This window comes from Sus scrofa, chromosome 4 (genome assembly GCF_054392235.1).
Source record: "Sus scrofa isolate SSC_HxYL_T2T_F1_AM1 chromosome 4, Sscrofa_HxYL_maternal_Yorkshire_Landrace_v2.0, whole genome shotgun sequence".
NCBI lineage: Eukaryota > Metazoa > Chordata > Mammalia > Artiodactyla > Suidae > Sus > Sus scrofa.
In genome coordinates, this window is record NC_139386.1 from 83878421 (window position 1) to 83905060 (window position 26640).

At 53.8% G+C, this 26640-nt stretch overlaps 1 protein-coding gene and 1 long non-coding RNA gene across 2 annotated transcripts in view; both read right to left on the bottom strand.

Annotated features, from left to right (window-relative positions):
• LOC146403900 (uncharacterized) overlaps positions 1-26640 on the bottom strand; it is a 119695-nt gene that overhangs the window by 47840 nt on the left and 45215 nt on the right. The gene's annotated exons all lie outside the window — the stretch shown is intronic.
• On the bottom strand, positions 6923-13915 carry LOC146403901 (uncharacterized). Its single transcript, XR_014843877.1, has 2 exons — positions 13592-13915; positions 6923-8879 (listed from the first exon to the last, which is right to left on the bottom strand). It is a non-coding gene; the product is annotated as an uncharacterized LOC146403901 (long non-coding RNA).

The following is a 26640-nucleotide window of genomic DNA, read 5'->3' on the forward strand; positions in this document are numbered from 1 at the left end:
TGCTGGTCTTTCTGTCCTCGCCCGGCTGTGGGATCTGACCAATGCCCTCTTCTCAGGAAGGACCCTGAAGACGACCTGCCCCCCAAGGCCCTGGAAACGTGACTTCCTCCATGAGCCACGCTCCCGAAGCAGCCATTCTCTGGGAAGCACCCCTCCCCCATGAAGAAGGGGCCTCTGCATGTAGGGAGCCCCAGGTGGGGGCGGGGCCACTTCACTCCAGAGTGACAGTGTCTGATGACATCAAGGAAGAGACCCGAGTAAACACCCCAAACCTGAGGAACACCGGTAAGATGTTTAGGTGGGGCAATTGCAATAAAAGCTAGGTTTTACTTATTTATTTATGTTTTGCTTTTTAGGGCCGCACTTGCGGCACGTGGAAGTCCCCAGGCTAAGGGTCAAATCAGAGCTACAGCTGCTCGCAAACAACACAGCCACAGCCACAGCCACGTAGGATCCAAGCCGTGTCTGCGACCTGCACCACAGCTCATGGGACCACCGGATCCCTCACCCACTGAGCGAGGCCAGGGATCGAACCCGCATTCTCATGATACTAGTCGGATTCATTTCCTCTGCGCCACAATGGGAACTCCTGGAATAAAAGCTAGGTTTTAGAGGACAGACGGAGTTTGAACCACTCGTAAAGGTCAGGGTGAGGCATCGCAGACCCAGAGAAAAGGCCACGGCAAAGGCAGAAGGGCGGGAAACCTGGCCACTCTGGAGGGACGGAGAGCGGGAGCCTCTGACGGGAAGTGGCGCAGCAAGGCTGGGCCCAGGTGGCAGGTGGCGGGAGCTTGGGGTCCAAGGTGAAAATAAGGTTAACCTGGTAGGTGAGAAGGAGCTGAACTTCTCTCTTGGCAGTTACAGTGCTGTGTCTTAGTGCAGTTCTCTGCGGAGTGGTTGAGGGGCCTGCAGGGTCTCTAAAGCTGATCCCTCTCCCTGCGTCTGCACCCTAGAGGTGCTCAGCACCGGTTTACTGAATGAACACTTGAACTGATCACTTTTGTACTTTATGAAAAGTAATCTAGCAGCGGGGGAGAGGGAACAGGAGTTACTGAGGGGGCGGCCGCAGAATCTAGAGGCAGTTAGGAATTCAGACCCAAGGAGGTCAGTGAAGGAGGAAGGAAAGAGAAGAATGGGCCAGAGGTAAGTTCTGCGTGCTGGGGCGTGAGGATGAAAGACCCAGGGACAGGAAAGGGACTCCGTGGGTTAACCCAGGAGACAGGAGCTGGGCAGCCACCCATCGGGGCAGGGACCCCACTGGTGTTTGCACTGCTGTGTCCCCAGTGAGAGGAACAGAGACCGCCAGGCTCTCAACAGGTGACATTGCAAGATGGCAACTCACCAGCTTGTGAATATCAGCCTCGACCAGAAACCAACCTGGTCTGGGGACCAAGCAGGGCCCTACAGACAATGCAGCAATCCAGTTAGGAGGCCGAGTGGGAAGGCAGGTGGAGGGGTCGGCTCCTGTCCCAGAGACAGAGTGGTGTGGCAAATCGCTCTCGAGAACGTACTAGGAGGGGACTAGCTCATGGATGGTGACACTGAGGCCCCTGGTGACAGACACAGGCTCACATCTTCGTGGAGAAGCATGTACCTCTGCCTCTCTCCTCAGGGGTTTTACACTCATACTGAGGGGGAATCGGGGTTTTTCGCCAAGTGGTGGGTAATACAGGGGATCTTCTGGTGGGACATTTGGTTCAAGTGGGCACGTGGTTAGAAAACGTGGAGATGGCAGTGGGGTAGGAAGAAGCTCACAGGCGGGCAGACATGTACCCAGGCCTGGCAGCACTGTGAGTGGCCTCCCCAGCACAGAGGGGCCAGCCTCCAGCCCCCCAGGATGGAGTTAGGTGGCAGGGGAGGTAGGAAGGTAGCCCCAGCCTGGGCTGCCCCTGGCCTGGGCTGCCCCGGCTCATGATGAAGCAGCTGGGAGCCAGGTTGCCCGGAAACTGGCCCAGGATCCCCGGGGCCTTTAGGCCGGACACCTGCCCTCCCCCAGGCTGCGACCCCACCCCCACCTCCCAGCCCTAGCGGAGCACATCAGGGGCCCCTTCCTCAGTCCCAGTATGCAGCTCACAGGTCCCCTCTCCACACCAGCTGCACACACAACAGGTCCCTCTGTAGCAAAACCCTGAGTCTCCAGCACTTTCCATACCGGAAATCTAGGCAAAGGGAGCCCAAATTCTCTAAATGGCAAGAAGAGCAGGAGTTTAGAGAACTTGGAGAAGCAGCAGCAGGCCCTCTGCAGCGATAACTCCACAACCATCAAAACCCAAAGCACAGGCTCAGCACACAGGGCACCAAGAACCAGCTCCCCAGAGGCTGGGGGCTCAGCCCTGAGGCGGGAGGGGCGGCAGATGAGTCAACAGGCATCAGAAATATTCTATATGCTGTCTCAACATTTTACTGAAGTTATCTGCAAAAAAAAAGTCTGCCAAGTATGTCATGACTGCAGCCAGGCGTCTGCTGTGACAGCAAACAGATTTCCTAATCCCCAGGCACACACAGGAAAGCACCGTAAATCTTAGATCAGACCAGTGCCCTGGGTGGAGTGACCCGGTGGCCAGAAATAGCTCCTTTCCTGCAAGCGACTCAAGATCGCGGCCAAGATAGGCCTGAGGAGGGGTGAGGAGGGGGCCCAGGCGGAGGGGAGGCCGGCCAGGCGCAGGAGCCTGCCTGCCGGCCCTGAAAGGACCTCATAAAAGTGCCGTTTGCTGCGCCCGCAGGAAGCGGAGGCAGTGCTGGCACACGTGGCCGTGGCGCTAAATTAACTGTTAACACAAATAATCAAAGTGCAAGACCCATTGAGCGGCTGGCGCCAGCGAAGCGCGGGGGCGGGGGGGGGGGTTAGCGGTGGTCCAAGGTTGGCTGAGGGGCAGCAGGTGGAGGCAGGCGGGAAGGGGGGAAGGGGGACCAGGAGGGATCCAGCGCAGCGGGATGGAAGGGGGAGTGGGCAGGACAGCGGGAGGTGGGCAGAGGGACTTTGCGGGGGGGGGAGCCGGGTTGAGGAGAGGATGGGAACGCAGAGCAAGGGGACCAGTGCAGGGTGGTGGGGGCCTGAATGCTGTGGGGTACTTAGGACTGAGTGCGGTGGGAAGGGGGTCCCCCAGCAGGGCGGAGATGGTGGCAGAGCCTCACCGGGGCACCCAGAGTGCGGTTACAGGGGTGCAGGGAGATGCGTTGAGAGGAATACGCACGCGGGGGCGGGGCTCCCTGCTCATGCTCCCCTCCCCCAGGGGAGCCACAGGTGCGCAGCCGCCCTGGAAGCCCTGCCTCGCCTGGAGGTCAATGTGTGGGCCCTCCTGGGGTGAGGCCACTGTCTGGCTGCGCAGCGGTTGGATCCCAGGCCTGACAGCTGCTGGGCCTAGCATCCCCGCGCCACCGCGGTGAGGCGTGAAACCCTCCTGAGGCCCAGGAAGAGTCCGGGTCGAAAGCTCGCCGGCCTCCAGGGTGCGCACTCCCTGTTTCCACCAGGAGAAAGGTCGGCCCACTCTTTCCTGTGGTCTCTGCAGCTCTGCTCTGTGAGACCCTCTCCCTTCACAGGCTTCTAGAAGCTGAAGATAGGGTCAGGTTGGTCTGCGGGCATAACTGAGCTTTTGTAAGTGTTTTGTTTTGTTTTTTATGGCCACACCCATGGCAAATGGAAGTTCCCAGGCCAGAGGTGGAATCCCAGCAGCAGCTGCGTCAACACTGGATCCTTTAACCCACAGAGCTGGGCAAGCCGAACCCGCACCTCTGCAGTGACCCCAGTCAGATTCTTAACTCTCTGCAACTGCAGCGGGAACTCCAGAGTTTTTGTAAGTTTTAAAAATTAATTTAACTTTAATTTTATTGCATTTATGTCCAATACATGTATTTATACAGACACAGTTGATGAAAAACAAAAATTTTCTCTTAGGAAAAGGTATTATAGTTATGACATAGTGATTAAGAAAATAAAACCTGCTGGAGTTGCATAACTGGTCTTAGCGAGAAAGGAGGGTCCCTGATATCCTCCCCCACTCTGTGGGACAGGTGTGGTCACAACCCCACATCTCAGGTCAGGGCCCAGGCCTGAGGGTCGGCAGTGCCACCAAGGCCAGGCAGCCAGGGCCCAGGACTTGAACCAAGGTGGCAGCCTAGGAGACACCCTGAAGGGCAGCGAAAATGTGCCCTCCCTGTGTATTTATTCATCACTCACAAGTACTGACTGAGCATCTGGTCAGGAGCCGGGATCCATGCAGGAAGGAAGGAAGGACTCCTGCCGTGGGGGTAACCTTCTGATTAAACTGGGGCCTCATGGAGCCCATGGAGCTGAGTGCCCAGACACCTACAGGAGCCAGGGACTCCCAGCATTCTGCCAACGACAAGGGGGCACTGCTGGAAAGACAGTGATGCCACGAGCCATGGGTTGTCCATACCTGCCAATCATCCCGAGAGGGGGCTCCAGGACTGCACAGATGGGGAAATCGAGAGCTCGAGAGATTCAGGACGTGCCCAGGGCCCACGGGACAGAGTAGAGCCTGGCTCTGTTTTCCTCCTCTCTGTGTCATGGTTACAGAGCAGGGAGAGGACACAGCCTGGGCCCTTGCTCTGCTCTCATTACCACACTAAGGGCAGGACCTCAGGCGTCTTCTAGGACACACAGCAGAGTGGCTGGGAGTTTCTGCACTGTTCTCCTGAGCCCAGACAGGGCCGAGGACTCACTGGGCCAGTGGTGACAATACAGCATCAATGGTACCAGTGCCAGGCCCTCCTGGCCATCTGGCACAGCCTGGGATCAGCACCATGGTCCCCTCTCCAGAAAGCAAGAAACCAAGAGGCAGACGCTTCCATGCTCACACAGCTGTGACCTGAGCGCAGGAATCCGGCTCCCCACAGCTCCAGCAGGCAGAGCCCAGCCCCTGCCCCATCTACACGTGTAGGGACCATGGGGCAAAAGGAGCTTCGAATTCAGTTCCTTATTAAAAACAAGCCACTTAATGAGGACAGGTCAATAAAATGATATCTGGACTAGTTCGGTCCAACTCTGAGGCTCTGATGGACACTGGGATGGCAGGTCGGCCAAGGACTATTCCGAGTTATCTGCCACATGTCCCAGCTCACGGGGCACTCGGCCCCAACCACAGGCAGCCCATGCCACCAGAGCCTCCCGAGAGCAGCAAGAGTGAGGCCACACTCAGGACACCTCCACGGCGTCCATGTCCCAGAGACGGGGGAAGGGGTAGAACGGCCATGGTCTCGGAGACAGGCTGCTTCCCGCCTGGCCCCAGTTCCAAAAGGCTCCTGACCAGAGGCGAGGGTCTCAGGGAAGAAATCCGACAGCCCCCTCACTGCTGCCATAATGTGAACAATGGAAATTCCGGCAAGTCTTGGCTGGTGAGCCCGAGGAGAGGTCCACGCACCTCTGATGAGGTCTGTGACGGGCAGGGGTCCTTGGCACCCTCACGCTCCGCCACACATCTGCAGGTGCATCCACCCTCAGCAGCTGTGATGGCTGGGTGACCGCCCAACAGCCCCGGCTACAGCCAACTCTAATGAGAGCCTCTGACAGTCCCCATGGGCACACATGCTAAGATGGCTGCAGGAAGGGACCCTCCCAGTAGAATTCCAGGTCCCGGGAGAGGCGGAGAGGCAGGAGGTCCTGTAAAGCCACCGGATGCTCTGCATAATCATAGGAATGTCTGTGTAAAAAGCAACAAATCAGACCGATGTGGTACAGGGGACAGAGGGTCCGAAGACCTGGGCACCACGCCTGCCACCTCTGCCCTGGGCAGACCCCCTCAGGCAAGGCTGAGCCAGCCTGGTGCCTGCCAGGCTGTGCCTGGCACACCTTTGGATTTTACGTGGGGATTTCTTAGTCTCTGCGCAGATGGGTGAAGGCAGCAGATTGTCCTCCAAACAGAAGCAAAACCATCTGTTTGCCTCTGAGCCCACCTATTGGCTCCCAGGGCTCTCCCCAAATGCCGAGGAGGGTGGTTTTGCCTGCCCACCCCCATGCCACCCCGCCACCTCCTGCACCAGCTTTCCAGGCCACCTGCGACCCAGCTCCGCTCTGTCCTCTACTCCTAACCTGACCAGAGGTGAGGGTCTCAGGGAAGAAATCCGACAGCCCCTGGGCTCCTAAGCATGCCAGCTATGCCCAAGCTCCCCACTGGCCTGGATGTCTGCACACGCCACCCACGTTCCGCCCCATGGTGCCAGCAGGGGGCCGGGGCCAAAGCTCTTGTCAACATGCAGCCCTGAAGTCTGTGCAGACTCCGAGGGAAAACGAATGTTCTTCACCACCCAGTGCCACCAAGAAGCGCCAGGCCCAGTGCCAGGGTCTTTCTAAGCAAACGCTCAACACCATTAAGGGTCCCCTGAGCAAAGCCGCTCCTGCAAAGGCAAAAGCAGCTGCGTCTGCGGCAAAATGCCCGCCTGAACGCGTGGACAGCACCCCCGCTACAGCATGCAGACCACAGCTGACAGTTTCATGGGACTTAGATGATCAGAGACGTACTGTTTAAATTTAAATGCCCAAATTGGCAATAAACTTCTTGAAGGTAGGCTCTGCGTCGTGTTCCCCTTTTGTGCCCAAGGATGCATGATCACAGGCGCCAATTAGGAACTGAGACATGTGAACAGCACCGCCGACAGCAAGATGAAGAAAAGGAAAAGAAGGTCAAAGAACTGTTAGTAAATGAGAAGCTTGGGTCGGGTTTGGTTTAATTAAAAACGACATGACGAAAGAAGACGTCGCAGCGTGTCTATGCAAAACCCTGCCTGGCCCTCCGAGGGCAAAGCGGCCAAGCCCAGGGCCTGAATGACGGTCACAGCCCTCCTGCAGCTCTGCTCACAGACGGAGAGCCCCGCACAAGGCACAGCTTTCCCCTCTGCACTGTTTCTGTTCACCTGAAAAGTTTGTGGTCAGCTGAATTTGACACCCCTTGTGACATTCCAGAGGTTCAAAAGCCAATGGAATTTAAGGCAAAAGGATCTTTTTTTTTTTTTTTTTTTTTTTTTTTTTAGAAACTACCCAGGTCGTCATCGTGGATGTCTTTTTATGAGAGAAAGAGGGAACTGGAGAGAGGTGAGAAGAAAATACCATCAGAGCATTAAGTTCTTACAGTAAATATGGTTTTGTTGCTGTTCATACCCTAGCCACGTTTTATTGAGACGTTTTTAATATAAAAATGATTTCGGAGTTCCCGCCATGGCGCAGTGGTTAACGAATCCGACTAGGAACCATGAGGTTGCGGGTTTGATCCCTGCCCTTGCTCAGTGGGTTAACGATCTGGCGTTGCCGTGAGCTGTGGTGTAGGTCGCAGACAAGGCTCGGATCCTGCGTTGCTGTGGCTCTGGCGTAGGCCAGCGGCTACAGCTCCGATTGGACCCCTAGCCTAGGAACCTCCATATGCCGCAGGAGCAGCCCAAGAAGTGGCAAAAAGACAAAAAATAAAATAAAAAGTAAAAATAAAATAAATGATTTCATATGAAAAACAGGAAAGCAGCCAGAAATTATCTGCTTTAAAGGACACGTTCTGCTGATCCCAAGTGTGTGACATCAGAAATCGTCCAGATGCTGACGGTCTTCCCAGGGCTGCCCAGGACCTAGGCACCTGGCTGCAGGGTGTCCTCCGAAGCTTGCGTCATTTGGGAGAAGCTGGGGGAGGTGGGGGGGGCACCAAGACAGGAACAGCCCCCTCCCCAGCCTGGTACTCTGTCCACAGGCACCCGTCCTGTCAGGGTCAAAGGGCACCTCAGCCTTTTGTTGATGGCCCGTTTCTTCCTGTCTAGAAACTAAGGGTTTTCCATTTTAGTCTCCAAAAAAGGAAAAAATATTGTGCATTTACTGTTAACAAGTCCAAGGAAAATGACATCACAAACCAAAGAGAATCAGAAAATGAAGCTAAATTGTAAAAAGTAAAATGCAGCAATTGGTCACCAAACTTTAACCGTTGAAAAGAAAAATGTCCTGCCTTCTCCGAGTCTTCATCCTGCATTGTCAGCGGAGCAGCTGCCACTACCAGGAAGCTAATCCAAATGTTGAAGTGAACTCTCCTCGTGTTTCGATGTTGTCTAGAAAGAGCCCCCCCAAAACCCCACAACACGTGAGGCTTCTCCACCTTCGCCATGGCGTGTATGTTCCTGGCTTTGCTGGGTCGGAGAGTCTCCAAATTCCACTGAAATCATTCACATCCCCAGAGAGATCAGGGAACGAATCTACTTGAGATTGATGTCATTTATTTCCACTTTGCTTTACATGACTGATGAGAATGATCAGACTGACACTCCCTCTGCCAACCACGGTTCCAGGACCACTTGTCACCTCACGTAAAGGGAAGTGGGGTTTCTGGAAGACTGTGCATTTTCCAAGCTTTCAAAAGGGCTGTCCTCAAGTTTTGCACTTTTATTGATTTGACAGCCACGACAACCAAACCAGGACAAAGCAATGCTCAAATCAATGACTTCTCACAATGACTCCTCTCACTTAGAAAGGTGTTCTGCAAACCAGACTTTTTGTTCAAGTGAGGTAAGCACATGTCCGCTTTGGTGAGAGCCACGCAGGCGCGAGGCACGCTCCCACCCCACTAAACAGGCTTTCAGGAGGGCAGCACTGCCACCAGCCTGGCCAGGCACTGCAGGGCTGAATGCGGTGTGGGCAGCGAGGAGCATCTGTTGTTATGGAGGTTCTGCTGCTGTTCTTCCCTCTGCCTTCTGTGGGGGGGTAGGGAGTAGCAGTGAGAGAATGTGGACTTGATGCTTGGAGCTGCAAGCTGAGCTTCGTTCTGGTCACTCCTGGCCCTGGGCTGCTGTGTCCTCCGTGCCACACGTGGAAGTCCAGCTGGTAAGTGGAGCAGACGTTCCGCAGTGGAGATGTGAGCCGGACCCTAATCTCCCAAGGAGAGGACAGATCCCTGCTGAAGAGGGAAGCGAGTCAGAGGGCAAGGGGCAGCCCCTCCCTTCTCCTCTCCCCTCCCCGTGTATCCTCTGTTTGCGGGACCGTGGGGACTTATCATCCCTGTGTTTTCTGTTTAGAAGCTGAGTTTCTCTCCACACAAAGCAAAGTCGGCCTGGGGCTGATAAAGGCCTGCCTGCCCCATGAGGACCACAGTGAGACAGCATCAAATCTGCCTTAATCAGGAAACTCACTTGCCACCCATCAGGGACATTCCTTACTAGTCAGTAGAGAGAAACACATTTTGGAAGAAGGTAAAAATGTAAGGGAGGCTACAGTCACCCCCCTAAAGACACAGCGCCTCACCGTCTCTACCCCACCCGAGAAGAGCTTTGAACCCAGGCTTTGTATCTGCAAACAGAGGCAATTTGAACTTGTGGTTTCTTTGTGTTTTTATTTTCTGAGGAAGAAAAAAAATTGTTATCTATTTGCTGGCCCATTCAGCAACTTTTCACTAGCTGCTGTAAAACCAACTGCATGAACTGATTTTTTTTTAAAGACGAGCCCAATAACTTTACTTTTAAGTTGCATCCAAGAGGATTATTTTCCCAGTTTTATTGAGAAATAGTTGAGATACATGACTGTGTTTAAGTTGAAGGCGGACAGAACAATGATTTGATTTACATACTTTGTGAAATGACGACAGTCCTTCCAGCTAACTTCCAGCAACTTGTACAGACACCATGAAGAGAGGGAAAAAAATCCCCCTTGTGCCCAGAACCCTTGGGGTTTGCTCCAACAACATTCCCATGCCCCACACAGCAGTGTTAGCCACAGTGGTCGTGCTGGGCCTCACGCTTGGGCCTTGTGCTTCCTGTGACTGTGAACTAGAACCCTTGACACCTTCCTCCACACGTCGCCCCTGGCAACCACCAACCTCACCTCTGTCGCTGTTTGATGGGTTGTTGTTTTTGTTGTTTTAAGATTCCACATATACGGAGTTCCTGTCGTGGCTCAGTGGTTAACAAATCCGACTAGGAACCATGAGGTGGCGGGTTCGATCCTTGGCCTTGCTCAGTGGGTTAAGGATCTGGCGTTGCCGTGAGCTGTGGTGTAGGTCGCAGACACGGCTCGGATCCCGCGCTGCTGTGGCTATGGTGTAGGCCGGTGGCTACAGCTCCGATTTGACCCCTAGCCTGGGAACCTCCACATGCCGCGGGAGCAGCCCTAGAAAAGGAAAAAAAAGAAAAAAAAAAAAAAAAGATTCCACATATCAGAAAGATCAAATAGCACTTGTCCTGCCCTGACCTGTCTCGCTCAACATGGTGCCTTCGAGGTCCAACCAGGTTGGATTGGTAGGCTTTCCTCCTTTTTACAGCTGAGCATCATTCCACTGCGTGTGTGTCTCTAACGACATCTTTATCCATCCTTCCACCCATGGACATAGGCTGCCTCCAGGTCTCGGCTGTTGTAATTAATGTCGTAATGAATATAGGGGTGCATACATATTTTTGAGTTATTGTTTCTATTTTCTCTGGATACATACCCAGAAGTGGGACTGCAGGGTCATGTGGCAGGTCTGTTTTTCACTTTTGAAGAACGTCCACACTGTTTTCCATGGTGGCTGCACAAGTTAGGTTCCCTTTCTCACATCCTCGCCAGCACCTATCTCGTCTTCTTGATGACAATGTGAGGTGATACGTCCTTGTGGCTTTGATTTGCATTCCCTGGTGACTAGTGATGTCGAGCACCTTTGCAGGTACCTGTTGGCCATCCCGATGTCCTCTTTACAAAAATACGTATCCAGATCCTCCATCCGTTTTTTATTGGATTATTTGGTTTGCTGCTGTCGCATTGCACAAGTTCTTTATATATTTTGGATATTAACCCTTATTAGGGTTTGCAAATATTTTTTCCCATTTCATGGGTTATTTATTTTTTTTACTGCGTTGATGCTTCCGTTGCTGTGCAGAAGCTTTTACTTTTTTATTTTATTTTATTTTATTTTTTGCTTTTTAGGGCCGCACCCATGGCATATGGAAGTTCCCAGGCTAGCGGTCAAATCAGAGCTGCAGCTACCGGCCTACACCAGCAATGATGGATCCCCGATCCACTGAGCGAGGCCAGGGATCAAACCCACATCCTCATGGATACTATTCGGATTCATTTCCACTGCACCACAACAGGAACTCCATGCGGAAGCTTTTTAGTTTGAAGTAGTCACACTGGTTTCTTTATTTATTTTGTTGCTTGTGATTTTCAAGAAATCATTACCAAGATCCATGTCAAGGAGATTTTTCCTGTGTTTTCTTCTAGGAGTTTCACAGTTTCAGTTTCACAGTTCAGTTTCACTTAAATACTTAAGTCTTTAATTCATTTCGAGTAAAGTTTTGTGGGGGGTATAAGATAGAGGCCAGTTTCATTTTCTTACATGTGAAGATCCAGTTTTCCCAGCACCATTTATTAAAGACTCTCTTTTCTCCATTGGGTATTCTTGGCTCTCCTGTCAGCTATTAGTTGACTTTCTATGCTTGGGTTTATTTCTGGGTTCTCCATTCTGTCCCATTGATCTGTGTATCTGTGTTTATGCCAATAGTGTCCTGTTTTGATAATGGCAGCTTTACAGTATAGCTTGAAACCAGGAAGTGTGATGCTTCCTGCCTTGATGAGCTGATTTTTATATGACCTAATTTTGAGACCTTTGTCAGTCCCTCAATCTCTTTGAGTATCTGTTTCTGAATCAATAAAATACGGAGTTTGGACTATTTATTGCCATGGTTCTTTCCAGGTCTAAAATGCCATTTTCATTTAAAGCAGCCTCACTGTGGGGGACAACACACCTTAAAAGGAAATGGCAAGTCCAAAGTAAAGCAGCACATCTCTGAAGGGTGGCTGGTGGGGGCAGCAGGGGAGCAGCCTGGCTCACTCAAGGCTGGTCCCTCCAGAAGGAACACCCATGCAGGATTTAAACAGATGAGAAATAAACCTTTGTCATCTTTACCCCTTTATACACTCAGAGGCTTCACTGCCACAACAGCCACTGTTAACTGATACACTTCTGGGCCTTAGTTCCGTCATTTAAAAGAATGAGACCAAGAGTTCCCATCGTGGCGCAGTGGTTAACGAATCCGACTAGGAACCATGAGGTTGCGGGTTCGGTCCCTGCCCTTGCTCAGTGGGTTAACGATCCGGCGTTGCCGTGAGCTGTGGTGTAGGTTGCAGACGCATCTCGGATCCCGCGTTGCTGTGGCTCTGGCGTAGGCCGGTGGCTACAGCTCCAATTCAACCCCTAGCCTGGGAATCTCCATATGCCGCGGGAGCGGCCCAAGAAATAGCAACAACAACAACAACAAAAAAAGACAAAAAGACAAAAAAAAAAAAAAAAAGAATGAGACCAGTATGTCGCCTCTAGGAAAGTTTCTGTAGTTTATATGGAACAGCGTGAGTGAAAGGCCCACCATGAGCCCTCAGCAGCAGGTGTCACTCTGGGTTCCGTCCCCAGCCCCACTGCGTGGGCAGTGAGGCCGTGCTCCCTGAGGTCACCAGCCTGTGTCCCCAGGGAGACCCATTGTCATGAGTGCCCCAGTCACCCTCCACCCACACCCCCCACAGTGCTTTCCCTCCCCCCAGGTAAAACCAGGCTGAGCCTGGAACAAGCGCCATCGTGTGACATCCCTTTGTGTCTGTGTCTGCAAGGAGGCAGGAAGACAGCATGTGCTGAGCCTGGACCCCCAGGGACACCTGCTGCCGCCTTCCCCACCAACAAAAACCACTTGGGACTGCGAGGCCCATTAGGGAGGCCATGGCATGAACGGAGTGCAGAGACACAGAAGAAGGTCAGAGTCAAGACAATCATCCTTGGGCTATGGTGCCTTTGGCGCAGGACCACCTCCAAGCACTGGTCACCCTTGCTTGGTCACCCATGAGAGTGCAGGAAGACCCAAACTTCCAAGGGCCACCGAATGCTCAGCGCACCAGGAGCTGGAACATGAAGACACAGCGGCAGCTCCCAGTGTTTCCTGTCGGCCTTGCATCTTGGCCTCAGTGGCCCAGCATTTCCTCTGTTTCATGCCACGTCTCCAATACCCTGGCTTCCTACCACTTTTCTTGCCCATTTCCTCAAAATAGATCTCACTGTCCTTTTTCTCTACAAATGCTTCCAAGGTTTCCAGTTTCCATTACCCAGGAGGAATGCACCTGTGGGTGCCCCCCCCCCCCGCCCCCAACAACCAACACCTTTGAACCACAAAACAGCAAGGAGCCCAGAGGCCGGTGGGCGGATGGGAGGTGAGGCTGCAGACCCGCCCGGTCAGCTGGGCTTTGCCTGGAAGTGCCGGCCCTGGGAACCTGGGGCGGCTGCCACCCAGCCGCGAGGGAGCCGGGCTGCCAGCCTGCCGCCCCTGCAATGCCCCCGCATGGTCCGGCCAGTGTCCCGCTGGGGCTGGTCCTCAGGCCCCGCCTTCTCAGCCCTCACCCGGCTGCCCACCCCGTCACTCAGTGAGAGGGTCCCTTGGGGCAGTCAGACCCGCCTCCCTGAAATCACCCCTTCCCCCGGCCTGCTCTCACACTTCCCTTTGCTGCCACTGCTTCTTAGTGTGTTTTAAGGCTCCTCGGAGACTCGCCTAAGACTCTGCTGAGACTTTGCACGCCCTCGGCCCGGGCTCCCCGCCGGCGACGGGCCCGCGAGCGCCCCAGTGTGGCGCCCGCTCCCGCCCACCTTCCCCGTCCACAAACCTCGGGAGAAAGAGAGGCAGGCTGGGGCGCGGGCGGGATTGGAAGCTGTAATTCAACCTAATAGTTGAGGCTTGGCAAGTGCACCTCTGGGACTTCTTGAAAACCCCCGAATCTTTTTCATTTCGGAGCAATTAAGCCGACCCCGGCGTCCTGGCTCCAGGAAGCCGCCCGCTCTGGGTTTATTGCCGTTTCCTCTCCCCGGGCCAGCACCAGCTCCAGCCTCGCCTTTCGGTGCCACCGAGGGGCCCCAGGAGCCCGTGGGCGGGGGCGGGGCGGGCCGCGGGCACATGTGGCTGCCAGGCCCGGGCTGAGGCGCTGGTGTGCAGCGTGATCAGAAACATCCAGCGGTAATTTAATAGTTCCCCCCAGCACGGACGTGAAGTCCGGGGAGGCTCCTCGCAGCTTAACCCTTGGAGGGGCGACGACGGCCAGAGGGAAGGGAAATTCGGCTCAGACGGTTGTTGCCCTGGGATTTTTGCTCTTCAGACGTTTGCTCTGCTGTTAGAGAGGAAGATGAGATCTTGGGGGACTTGCTGGGCTGAAATATGTATGAAATGCCCTCTTCAATCCTGGGGGAGCACCTTCCCACCAGACCCACGCCAGTCAGGGGGTGACCAGGTGCTGCCTTCCTAAGAAGTGTTTGAGTCCCACTTTGATTTAAGAGACTGAGGTCCCTCTCCAGCTGGGGAGCGCCCTCTGCAGTGAGGACCGAGGGCAGGCTCCATCCCAGTGGGTTCTGGGACGATCCCACAGCTGAAGACTAGAAGCGTGAGCCATGGAAGAAAAGCGTCTTCCGGCTAGAAGTTTTCTTCCTAAATTACAGTAAATTTCCCTAAAATCCATCACCTGCCATTGTCAAAACTTTCCACACCCAATCAGCCGTCAAGGCTTCTGCTGCAAACACACCACCTACTGTGTGCCCTGGAGCCTGCTGCAGGAAAATCCCCTCCCTGTCCCCATCCGGCTCCACCCAAAGCTCCCAGGAATGTGCACGAGACTCCCCCCACCCGACCCACAGAGTCAGACTCCAGGCAGGGTTGGCATTTGCCGACTCCCTGTCACTCTGAGCCGCTGGCCTCCAGGAGCAGCTCCACCTCCACGTGAGACAAGGGGTGCAGCTGGCCCGGCACCCACCTTGCTTCATGGCTAAGACACCAGCAGCACCTCTGGCTTCACTGCCCTTATCTGCACAGCGTCGTCTGGTACAGTTTTGTGCACGTGGAACGAGTTAACATTGGAAAAGCATTTGGAACAGAAAGTGGCTACTGTGGGTGCCAGGCGGACGACGTGCATCAGACCATGTGGCACCGGCTGCTGTGACCGAGAAAACCGCAGCATTGGGAGAGCTTGGCCTGCCCGGGAGCAGGGCTGCGTCCCTGGGAAGGGGCTCCTCATCGACGTGGTACAGACGGAGCCGATTAGGAGACAGCAGAGATGACGGGAGGGGCACAATGTGCTTATTTATGAATTAGCAGCAGGGCCAGCCACTGCCCCAATTGCTCCAGCCCCAGCATGCGGCGGCTTCCCAACAGGCCCTGCTCTGTGAACAGCAGAGGTGTGGGGGCCCTCGGGGCTGCACAGGGCCTCTTCAGAGACCACATGCCCACCCCCAGGGCCTAATACCCCAAATCCATGCCTGTCTGGGGTCTGCGCCTGTCCAGGGTCTGTGAAACCTGTGCCTCTGCTGCCTCTGCCCACTGAGCAGGGAGCCAGCTGGGAGGGGTCGGCCTGGACTTGGGGGCAGGCTGTGGGTCCTGGTGTGTGCAGCCCCCACCCACTTTCTGATGAGAAACTTCTCTATCAGATGTAAAACATTTGATGTACATTGATCTAATGCACAAGAGGATGCGGTATTTATTTCTTAATTTGCATGTTTGATAAATATGTACAGCTTTATGAGAAACACATGTTACCCTGGATGGGGGGAGAAGCTCTGTCGGATGCTCTGAGAACTGAGGCTCTTCAGAGAGACCAGCGTTCTGTTGTGAAATGTATCTTACATGACAGCATTTAGTGTCCTGTCCCACACAGAGCAGCCTCCCCAGTGAAATCCAGGGAACTGAGGCCATCACAGGAGAATGTGCTGCGTCAGACAAATCTGGGTCCTATTTTTTCTCTACTTTTTTTGGCATTAAATATTGTCTGAGAAAAAAATATGATTCAGAGTGAACCATCTGTCTTTAGTTTCCTTTGGGGTGCGTCGCACCCACAGCGAAGTCAGCCTGATCCTGAGATCAGCAGAGCTGCACCCTGAGGGCCCTGATTGGAGGAACGTCAGCTGGAAGCCTGTTTCCCTGGCTCCTTAGCAACTTCTCATTGGGACTCCTCTGCGTCCCCGCGTTGGGCAGGGTGCCCTGGGCGGCCCCTCCAGGATGCACCTGAGGTCCATGCTCTGCGCTGGCCTCCTGGGCCCCCATCCCACCTCTGCCCCCACCCCACCCCCAAGGCTGGGCATCGCGGCAACCAGCTCCCTCTCCCCAGAAGCCACCAGCCACCTCCAGGATAGCGTTTCCCAGCACGAACCCTCGACTTGGGTGGCTTAAAGTCATTCCACCTTTGGCCTTGAGCCTAGAACTCCACCCAAGCTTGCTATGACTGCTCTGCCCAGAGTGGCAGGAGCTCCGTGGCCATTCACCCTCACTGCTAATGCACATCGTTGTCTTCTGCCCAGAGTCACTTTTTGCAAAGCCTTCTCCTGGCAGAGGCCCCAGTCACAAGGCGACCCAGTGTCACATCACCCAAGTCCTGGGCCTCTCCGCAGCTCTTGCCTGGAGCAGAGAGAGGAAAGCAGGGAACCAGGCAGAACGGCACAGCTCAGGCCCAGGCGCGCAGCCCTCTGGCTTCCTAAGTTCTTTTAAAAAGTAAAGCCACATATTTATCCTGGAACTCCAGCCCTTTCAAGCCAGTGTAGTCATTCTCCTAGTGTTTGCATTTTCAGATTATCAAATGACAGCTTTGTGTCTTGATACAGGACTCCCTGGTCCAGGGGAGGGTTTCTGGATCAAACTTCCCTACACCTAAAACCACATCAAGGGTTCCTTCCACCTGCCTGGGTCTTGGGGGGAGGGGGTCGCCACATGGCTCAGCCAGACTCCCAGCCCCCTCCCACCCTGCACCCAGACTCCCTCACTGGGCGGCCCCCACATGAGGCTCATGCCCTGGGGCTACTGTGACCATCCTGGACCCCTCACATGCGGATCCTGGACCCCCTGGTTCTGTCCACGGGGCCACCTGCTGTGACCTTACCTTACAGCAGACGAAGCCATGCAATAGGATAAGATACCACACGAAAGGGAGGACCAGCTCTGGGCGGCCCGGGCCTCGTCCCATGATCCCCAGATGCCGTGAGAGTCATGTATGATTCCTTTGAGCGGCTTCAGCAGCTAAATCGAGCCCAGGAGGAGGCCCTGGAGTCTCTGCCCTACATTTCAGGCCGTCAGAAGCACTGGTGACCCCTGAGGCCTCCACCTGTGGGATCCAGTCATGCCTCTAGGTAGAGGGTGTCAGAACTCAGCTGAATTGTAGGGTGCCCAGCCAGTATCTGAGAGCTGTTTGTTGGTGTGGGGAACCCCCCCCCCCAACACTGGAACTGGTCTCAAAACCAAAGGAGACCCTGATCTGGACTCGCTCCTCTGAACAGTGGCCCCAGGGAAGGACACTGAAGCAGCATTTGATCTGGGCAGTGGCAAGGGTCCAAGCTCCCCAGGGGCCAGGCTGGGGCAGAGGGGCAGAGCAGGACTGTGAAACCCGGAGACAGAGTGTCCTGCACCATAAACCAAGGACCAAGGCCTGCAGGGGCAGGTGCAGCGGGGGAGGGAAGGCCTGAGCAGAGCGGGTCACAGAATGCACCTTCCCAAGACCCGGGAGGTCTATTCACTGGCAAGGAAGCAAACAGCAGACCGAGTGGCTCTAACTTCCAAAGAAGCAGCTTTCTTCATCACTTTGATATATTCACAAATGCCATCACAAAAGACATTTAAAACAAGACCTATCGTTTTTTCCAAAAAGCCAAACCAAGCTGCTGTCTCTGTAAATACCATAAGGAAACACCGCTTAGTGTGCGGTGTTGTCCACAGCGCGGGACACAGAGCTCATCACTCCCAAGGTAAATATTTGCTCATAAAGAAAAGAGTGGGATGGTTAAGCCAGTTTTTCAGGCCCGGTGCAGAAAAGTAAAAATCTGACTTATTTCTTCCCCTGTTCTGTTCTATTAAAATGAAATCGTGCAGAAAGCGCTTCCCCACGTGCATGTATTTCAGGTGAGGCCAACTCGAAGCAAACAGCATGGAAGCGCTATGCCCCGGGCAGCTGTTTGATGCATGTGGCACGGAAGCCAGGTTTCCTGGGAGGGTCTCAGTCAATGGTTTGCTGAACCTGCTCGCTGCCCACCCCCAGGACAGCCAGCCAGCTGCCCCTCTCCATGTCTCCTTAGTGACATGTCACTGGGAGCTTCAACCAGCCATGCACAGAAGCCAGCAAACTCTCCACCCAGGGCTTCTGGTGCCTGGAGACCCAGCCGTCCACCGTTCGGAAGTACCGCTGGGACAGGAGGCCCTAGACCAGAGATAGGCGAGCCAAGGCCCTCTGCCCTGACTTCATGGGGCTCAGGCCAACTACGGTGCTTGTGTTTCTAATGGTTGGAAGAACCCCCTCTAACACTGTCAACAAACACTGCATGACTTTGGAAATTGGCTCTTGCTACAGGTTTGATGATGCTTCTTAATAAGTTCAACCTAAAATTAGAAGGCAAAGCAGTGCTTATAGTACACTTTTAATGCAATAAAGTCATTTCATCAACAGCAACCTTTTTGGATCACGAGTAGTGTTGAGATGCTTTATGCACTTCTGTACTGTTAAAATTTAAAACAAGAAACAAGTGCTCCATTCCCACACAAATGGCCGTGGAGATGCACCTTCTCGGCTCAAACCACAGCCGCCACGGCAGCAATTCTAACCCCTGTTGCAAGTGCAAAGGAAATTTCCATACTTCTAAGTCCACTTAAACGTCTGGGTCTGGAACAGGATGATGTAAGCCCTCTTTTCTCTGCTATGTCCTCTCCGTGCAACTAAATAACCCTGGGAAGTATCAACGCTGGTGGAAAACCTGGGACGGCAGAGCCTGGAGAGAAAGGGGGGCTCACTGGAGACCTGAGGAGACACAGTATGTGCCATTGGGGCTGGGACTCGGGGGCTGGAGAGGCCTGCACACAGAACCACCAACAGGCCTGGACGGAAGACATTTCTCTCTTCTCTCTGCAGCCAGAGGACTAAAGAGAGAAAACCAGCTTTCCCTCCCAGCCCATCACTGGCAGGTAGACCTGCCACCCGCAGGCCAGCAGCACGCGGCAACCAGAAGAAGGGCTGTGTCTCCCTGCAGGCCACACCAACAGGGATGGAGAGGGAGCCCCAGGGGGGCCAGCAGAGTGACCCAGACCAGAGGCCCCAGCAAGGTTCTGAAAGCTAACGTGATGCGGGGACTAGCAGCATGACGCACCGAGGAGCAGAACAGGGCAGGTGAGAGCATCTCGGCAAACAGGACCACGCGGCTCTGGAATGAGCTCTCAGCAGGGGCTCAGCACCATTCCCTGAGGCCCTCTCGAACCCCTGCCTCACCTTTCCTTTTAGAGCAGGTGTCCCAGGACCACACCTGTCTCCTCTCAACAGGGTGGACCAAGAAAGTGTAGGAAAGTGACAGGCAGTGTGAAGTCTGGAAACTCTGTGTCCCGCCTGTGAAGCCTCGACCTGGATGCAGTCCACAACCCCCGGAGATGCATGTGACACCGTCCCCTTAGACTTGGGAGAAGAACTCATCAGGATTCGAACTGGTCCCCTGCCATCTGATATGATGGGAGGCATGGGACTCAGGGCTCTGCTCGATGTTCATCTCTGTCTGTCATCTTTCCGCCCAGGTTGTGGAGCTTCAAAGCCAAATGAAGGCCGAGGGCAGCATGGATCTCCAGCTTCTGGCTGCAGCACCCTTTTCATCCTCTTTCTTATTCCTGATGCCTGTTTTAAAGGTCTACTGACATGATCTTCAGTCCAGGCAACTTCAATCCTTATTTTAAAATAATTACTATGTGATGATTAAATTATTCTATACGCTTACAGAGTGTTAACCCACAGAAGGAAGAAATCCAGGTTTACCCCAGTGACCTCGGGAGGCTCCAGGCCAGGTGTGGGGGCTGAGGAGAGGGTGACACCGGGTCCCTCGGCCCCAGGCCAGGTAGGGGAGTCACAGTGAGCAGGTCGGAGGGGGAGATCAAAGCAAAGCCCTTTCCCAGAGCCCTGTCGCCCTGTGTCTGGTCCTCATCCTCCTGAGATGGTCTACGCTGGGGTCTGGCCACTGAGTTGGGCAGAGGAGCCTCAGAGCCACCTGCAGAAGATCAGGCCCAGGACAAGGCCCCCCAAGCCGGGGAAAGGTCACTACCAGCCCGAGAAGCCGGGGGCCTCGGAGGTGGCTGGCCCCACATAGGCTCTGGTGCTCACGCCTCTTCAGCATCTGGGCTTCCTATAGCCTCGAGGGAGCGTGTTATGCTCACGTGGGCATTGGCCAAAGAAAGGACTGCTTCCTGCCAGCCGCACACAGAGACGACCCTCATCAATAGCTCCCCACTACAGGTGCTGACAAAGCAAGCCTCCGTCTCGCCCTGAAGTCTGTGTGACCCAGCCCAGCCCAGTGCTGGAAGAGGGCCTGGACCCCGCCTCAAGTAGCCCAGCTGCACCAGCCGCCAGGGCCTCAATCGGGGGTGCATTGCTGCACCCCAGCCCCCGTTTCTCCGTTTGCTGGAAAAGAGTCAAGCCAACCCCAGGTAAATGTTTCTTAAGGAGCCAGGCATTTTCCACGCATCAACATCAGTGAGGCCCAAGGTATCCTCTGCACCTACGGGCTGCTCAGAGCTGTGTGTACAGAGGGAAGGGGTCCAATTGTGACCCTGGCATGAAAACTCCACCTCCTCCTGTAAGTTAAACATTTACCAAATTGCCATCGATCACCTGCATTCCCTCTTGGGTAGAAATCAACTTGAAAGAGCTTTCTATGAGGAAAGAAGCGTGTTTTGGAAAGTCGGGAATCTGTGATGCTGACAAGCTGGCCCCCAGGAAAGACTGAGCCTTGTCCTTGGGACCACCTCCTCCCCAGTGGAGACCCATCGCTGTGGTCATCTGTCCCCCAGGACCAGCAGGAGCATGGCTGCACAGCCGCCTGCCTAGCCTCTCCAGCACCCCTGCTACCCAGCCAGACCCTCTTGCTGTCGCACATTCAGGCAGGTCCACCCCCATCCCCCGCCACTCTCCCCACATGCGGTCTAGGGTCGAGGCAGGTTCCCCGAGGGACAGTCCTTCCTGTGTCATGTGTAGAGTTACCTCGGGCTGGGATGAAGACCCGGAGCTTCAGGAATTCTGACAGTGGAACTTTATGGTAATAGATTAAAATACTTAAGTAACCTTGTAAAGGTTTAGAAAAAGTCAGACCAAGTAACTGGCGATTTGTGCAAATATAAGAACTCATGAATTCCACTCCAAACACATCCTTTGCAGGCAAAGCGCAGAACCACAGAGTCACCCAAACATCCACTTTTGCTTATACAGAGAGAAATGTATTTTGCTTGTTCATATATAAATTTTGGAGTTCCTGTCGTGGCGCAGTGGTTAACGAATCCGACTAGGAACCATGAGGTTGCGGGTTCGGTCCCTGCCCTTGCTCAGTGGGTTAACGATCCGGCGTTGCCGTGAGCTGTGGTGTAGGTCGCAGATGCATCTCAGATCCCTCGTTGCTGTGGCTCTGGCATAGGCCAGTGGCTACAGCTCCAATTCAACCCCTAGCCTGGGTACCTCCACATGCCATGGGAGTGGCCCAAAGAAATAGCAAAAAGACAAAAAATAAAAATAAAAAATAAATAAATAAATAAATTTCATTCCAAGTGTTATATATGTATTTATATATACTTATAAATATCTATGTACATGTATTTTTCTTTGTTATATTTAACGTACACTTCATGGGCCTCCAGCCTCCAGACCGTGGGCAGTAAGGCTCTGCTGTGTATAACGCACCCAGTCTGTGCTAATTTGCGCTAGCACCTGGAGCAGACCCACACACCCACAGAGGGCCCTGGCCCAGCTCCTTCTCATCACAATTAGACACGCAGGGCGGTGGCAGGGAGGCATGGTGGTGAGCATGCTGCCTCATCAATGCCAGGCTGCACAAGGAACAAAATACGTGCAGATAAGCTTCCATTTCCTCCCCCACCTCAGAAAGGGCATTGAGCCCAGGCTCAGAGCAAGCACCACTATTGCAAGAGTCACTAGCCCTCTGCTGAAGGAGAACTTCATTTAAACACACTGCAGGTACAGGACTCCACACTAAAGGCAGCTGTCCCCTCACTCAGGGAGGACCCTTCAAATATTTAATGCCTCTAGTCATCACTTCATCTGTTTCACACCTACATCCTCCTACTTGGAATCATCTCTCAACTGGCATCACCTTGGGGAAGAGACCATTAAATATAATTTTAGTAACTAACTCTGCTCTTATACTAAATTTGATTCTGCATCTATACCAAGACTTGCTGGGTGACTCTAAATTCAAAACTTTCGTTTACCTGGAAAAGTATCAAATGTGACCAAGTATTGAATATGCTCAAGAAACATTTGTTCAGAAATGGATAAATAGATGCATACATAGATGGATGGATGGATGGATGGATAAATGGATGGATAGATGGATGAATAAAGAGATGGATGGATCGATGGAGAAACAGATAGATGGATAAATGGGTGGGTAGATGGATGAATGGGTAGATGGATAAATGGGTAGATGGATGGATGTGTAGATGGGTAGATGGATAAATGGATGGATGGATAAAGGGATGGATGGGTAGATGGAGAAATGGATGGATGGGTGGATAAATGGATGGGTAGATGGATGGATGGATGGGTAGATGGGTAGATGGATGGATGGTTAGATGGATAAATGGATGGATGGATGGGTAGATGGATGGAAGGGTAGATGGATAAATGGATGAATGGATAAAGGGATGGATGGATAGATGGAGAAATGGATGGATAGATGGATAAATGGATGGGTAGATGGATGGGTGGGTAGATGGATAAATGGATGGATGGATGGATGGATGGATGGATTCAATACTTAGCACTTCTGGGGATGCATCTCTTCACTTTAGGTTACAGCTCCCAGGAGGGAAGTAAGAGATTAGTTAGGAACATGGGGGTGCTCCTGACCCAGCAGGACTACCCTCTCCCCATGAGATCTCCAGCTGTTCCCAGAGGGACTGTATGAGCAATTATAGTACAGCCAGAAGCCACGGGGCTTGAACTGATTGGAATTGAACCCAGTGGTCATCCTAACAAATACAATTGTAGCGCACCAGCCACATGTCCAGTGCTCAGTAGACACCAAACTGGAATGCTTCATCCTCACAGAAATCTTACTGGTCGGTGCAGAACAGAGCATATGTTCTTGGGATAAGAACAGGTGAGGAAGCCATTTATGACCCCAGAAGCCGTTCCAGGAGCAGTGACCTGCTGGCCCCAGGGCCCTGGCCTCACTCCAACATGTTCAGTGCTGTGTAAGGGACCTGGGTTTCCCTTGGGTATGTGATAGGAAACACACACCTGGTCTCCTTCCAGGCTGCTGGCAGAGAACTCTGAAAACCTTTGGAATTTCCTGAGTGATGGGAGCATCTCTTGTTTTGCATGACAAGGCCCTTTAGACCAAATCTAAATTTATGCTAATGAAGGGACCCTTGTGAGGCCCTGGAGAGCTTCGGGGGTGAGGGCTGGGCCAGAAAGACTAAAACTGTCTTTGGTCTGGGCACTGCATTTGAAGCCAGTGCCTGAGGTGGGGGATCTGGCAGGACTGGGCTGCTCCAATTCCAGGACTTGGCCTCAGAACTGAGTCGTTGGACCCGCTGGTGCTGGAGCTTCAGAGAATTGATTGCTGTAAGGAAAATCCCTCCCCGTTAGAAATGGAGAAAACAGTCTTCAGTTTCCTGTCTCAACCGGGAGGCTGTGGGGAGGCTGTGGGGAGTGGGGGTAGGGCTTGGTAGGTCTGTGCCTGAGAGACTGCCGCTGGTTGGGATGGGTGTGCAGAGAGCTCTGCCCCGACAGCAGGAATGGTCCCCTGTGAGTGCAAGGGCCAGGTGGCTCCAGGCGACCTTCCCCGCCGCTCTCTGACCTCTGAGGAAGAAGGTGGAGTGGGCAGAACCGTGAAGCTTTTGTTCACAGTATTTATATGTCTGACCGGAGAACTGTGAAAGCTTTTTTCAATTTGGGGAAAATTTTCAATGCTTTTGCCAAAAGCATGTAGATCATTGAACCCCATTCCCTATTTTCTTGAAAAACAGGTAGAATGGGGAGTTCCCGTCATGGCTCAGTGGTTAACAAATCCAACTAGGAACCATGAGGTTAAGGGTTCGATCCCTGGCCTTCCTCGGTGGGCTAAGGATTTGGCATTGCCATGAGCTGCGGGGCAGGTCACAGACTCAGCTTGGATCCCGCGTTGCTATCTATGGCTCTGGCATAGGCAGGCAGCTACAGCTCCGATTGGACCCCTAGCCTGGGAACCTCCATATGCCACAGGTGCAGCCCTAGAAAAGGCAAAAAGACAATAAATAAATAAATAAATAAATAAATAAATAAATAAATAAATAAAATAAAAATAAAAACAAGTAGAATGAAGCCCAGAAATAATAATAGCAATAATACTAAATATTTTTTCCAGAATCTTTCTTTCAAAAGCCCTAAGCATGCACACATAGATCAACCGCCCTGAGATTGGGGTGTGACCAAGACCATGTCCAGTCACAGGGAGCGGGGGGCACGTGGCATCTGTGGACCACAGGCATTGCAGCATCTCGCAGCAATTCAGTTTCAGGTGTTCACTCATTTCTTCCGGCAGCTGAATTCTGAAAACAGCTCCTGACCTTCCAGACTAGGGCTCCTCCATGGGGATGACCAGTCAGCCTCTCTCCTAACAGGCCACCCTTGCGTGGAGGTAGTCAGACAGTGTATCTGTCAGGGACTCCAAACAAACAGAGCCAGAAGGCTGTCTGCACCTACACCCGCTGTAGGTGTCTAAACATGTATCGACGTCAATGTTGCTGTCCATCCTATTAATATTGATTATAAGGAATTGGCTCATGTGACAGTAGACACTGCCAGGTCCCAAATCTCCAGAGCCGACAGCTGATGTCCCAGTTCAAATCCACAGGCCTGGCACTGATGGGGAACGAGGAAGTGCTGACCCCCACTCAGGCCTTCTACTGATTGGACAGGGCCCACCTTTGGGGGGACCATCGGCTTCGCCCAGGTAAAGGTTCAAGCCTCATCCAAACACCCTCACAGGACACCCAGAACAACATGTGACCAGGCACCTGGGCCCCCACGGTCTCATGGACACAGGATGAACTACCCTCTCGTGTACACACTGCCCAGAACAGCACAGAGAGCAGGTGGATCTGATCTTCTAAACCCACCAGAGAACCACAGAGGGACCAATGGCCACAGCAAAGCCCAGGCCCACAAGGCCCAGAAGCAGATTTCCTTCCAGGGCTCAGGGCTTGTTCAGACAAGCTGGGAAGCGGTGCATGTGGACTCCACAGAGGGCCAGGCCCTGCTGAGCACAGCAGAGCTGTCCACCCCCGCAGCTCGGCCACCTGGATACTCCCCCACCCTGGTCCCAGACTCCTCACATCGGCTCCTCAGGATCCCACACCTGCCTGCCCATCCCCAAGAGGGCTCCCGATGCCCATCCTCTGTCCACTGCACCCCCGCCTCGGGGGGCTGGGCCTCAGAGGTACTGTTAGCCCTTGGTTGTGCAGCCACCCTGGAGGCCCAGCAAGGCCCAGGTGAGCAGCCTGACCGCCATCTCCAGATGTCTGAGCACAAACCCCCTCGAGCCCGTGGAGGTTCCATGCACCCTTCAGTCCTCACCCCTTGTGACAGGGCTGTCACATGCCAGTGTATGGGGCTTCCAGTTCTGTGTCTTTGTGGGGCCCAGACAAGTGGCAGCAGGCAGGACCTGGTGTCCCCACAGGCAGGCTGGCAGCAAGCAGGCAAGGTTTCTGCCTGGCCCAGCCCTTAAGACATAGGCTTCAGGAAATGCGCCCCACACCTTCCCCAACACACCTCGTGGGAGTAGAACCAGCAGCCAGGGCTCCCAAAAAGGCAGCAGAGCCCCACAAAGCCCTCAGACGGCGTTTCCGTCCAAAAGAGTGAGTCAAAGCCAGGCGGGGATGGTGCCGGGACCTCGTGGCTCCACGGCCTAGCCGTCTGGCCGCCTGAGCCCTCCCTGCAGATTTGCACCTCTGAACTCCTGCTCACGGCTGGATTGGCCTTCCTGACAGCTGGGACTGACCGTGCCAGACTGCGTAATAGGTGACAGTTCTGGACACTTCACAGAAAAGTCAGTTCTTATAAAATTTCCAGGGTGTTTTTATTTGCCCCAAAACGGAGCTTGTGCTCTGCATTGCTCCAGCTCTGCCCACACAGAAGGGCAGTGGTACCTTCCTGGAAGCTAAGGAGTGGCTGCCAGGCCCACCCGGGTCAGGGCTAGATCTGACGTGAGATTAACTGCAGGTGTCCCTAGTGACAAAGAAAGTGAGCTGATAAAACCACATGCATCGGAGTCAAATCACAGACAACACCAAAACCACTCCCGCTGGCTGGGAGGTTCACTGGACCATATTCTCCAGAACACTGGATAGCAGGGCGCCTGACCCCTGTATCCATGGGAGGGTGGAGCCATAGGTGAGGCTGTGCAGGGAGGGCGTTTATACAGATGCCCCCAGGGGCCAGCGGGACCCCACTCTCCGGCTGGAAGGACTGCGGTCCAGCTCTCACTCACCGAAGAGGCCAGCCTGCCTGACACGAGTGCTGGCTTTCATCACAGACACAGAAGGGAATAGAAACGGCGGTTACTCCGTGAAGACTTTCAAACAGCCCAGCCCCACACCCCTGGGCCACTGGGCCTCTTCCCTGCAGTGACTGGGGTCCTGGGCGCCCACCCTGCCTGTGCTTTCATCCCACGA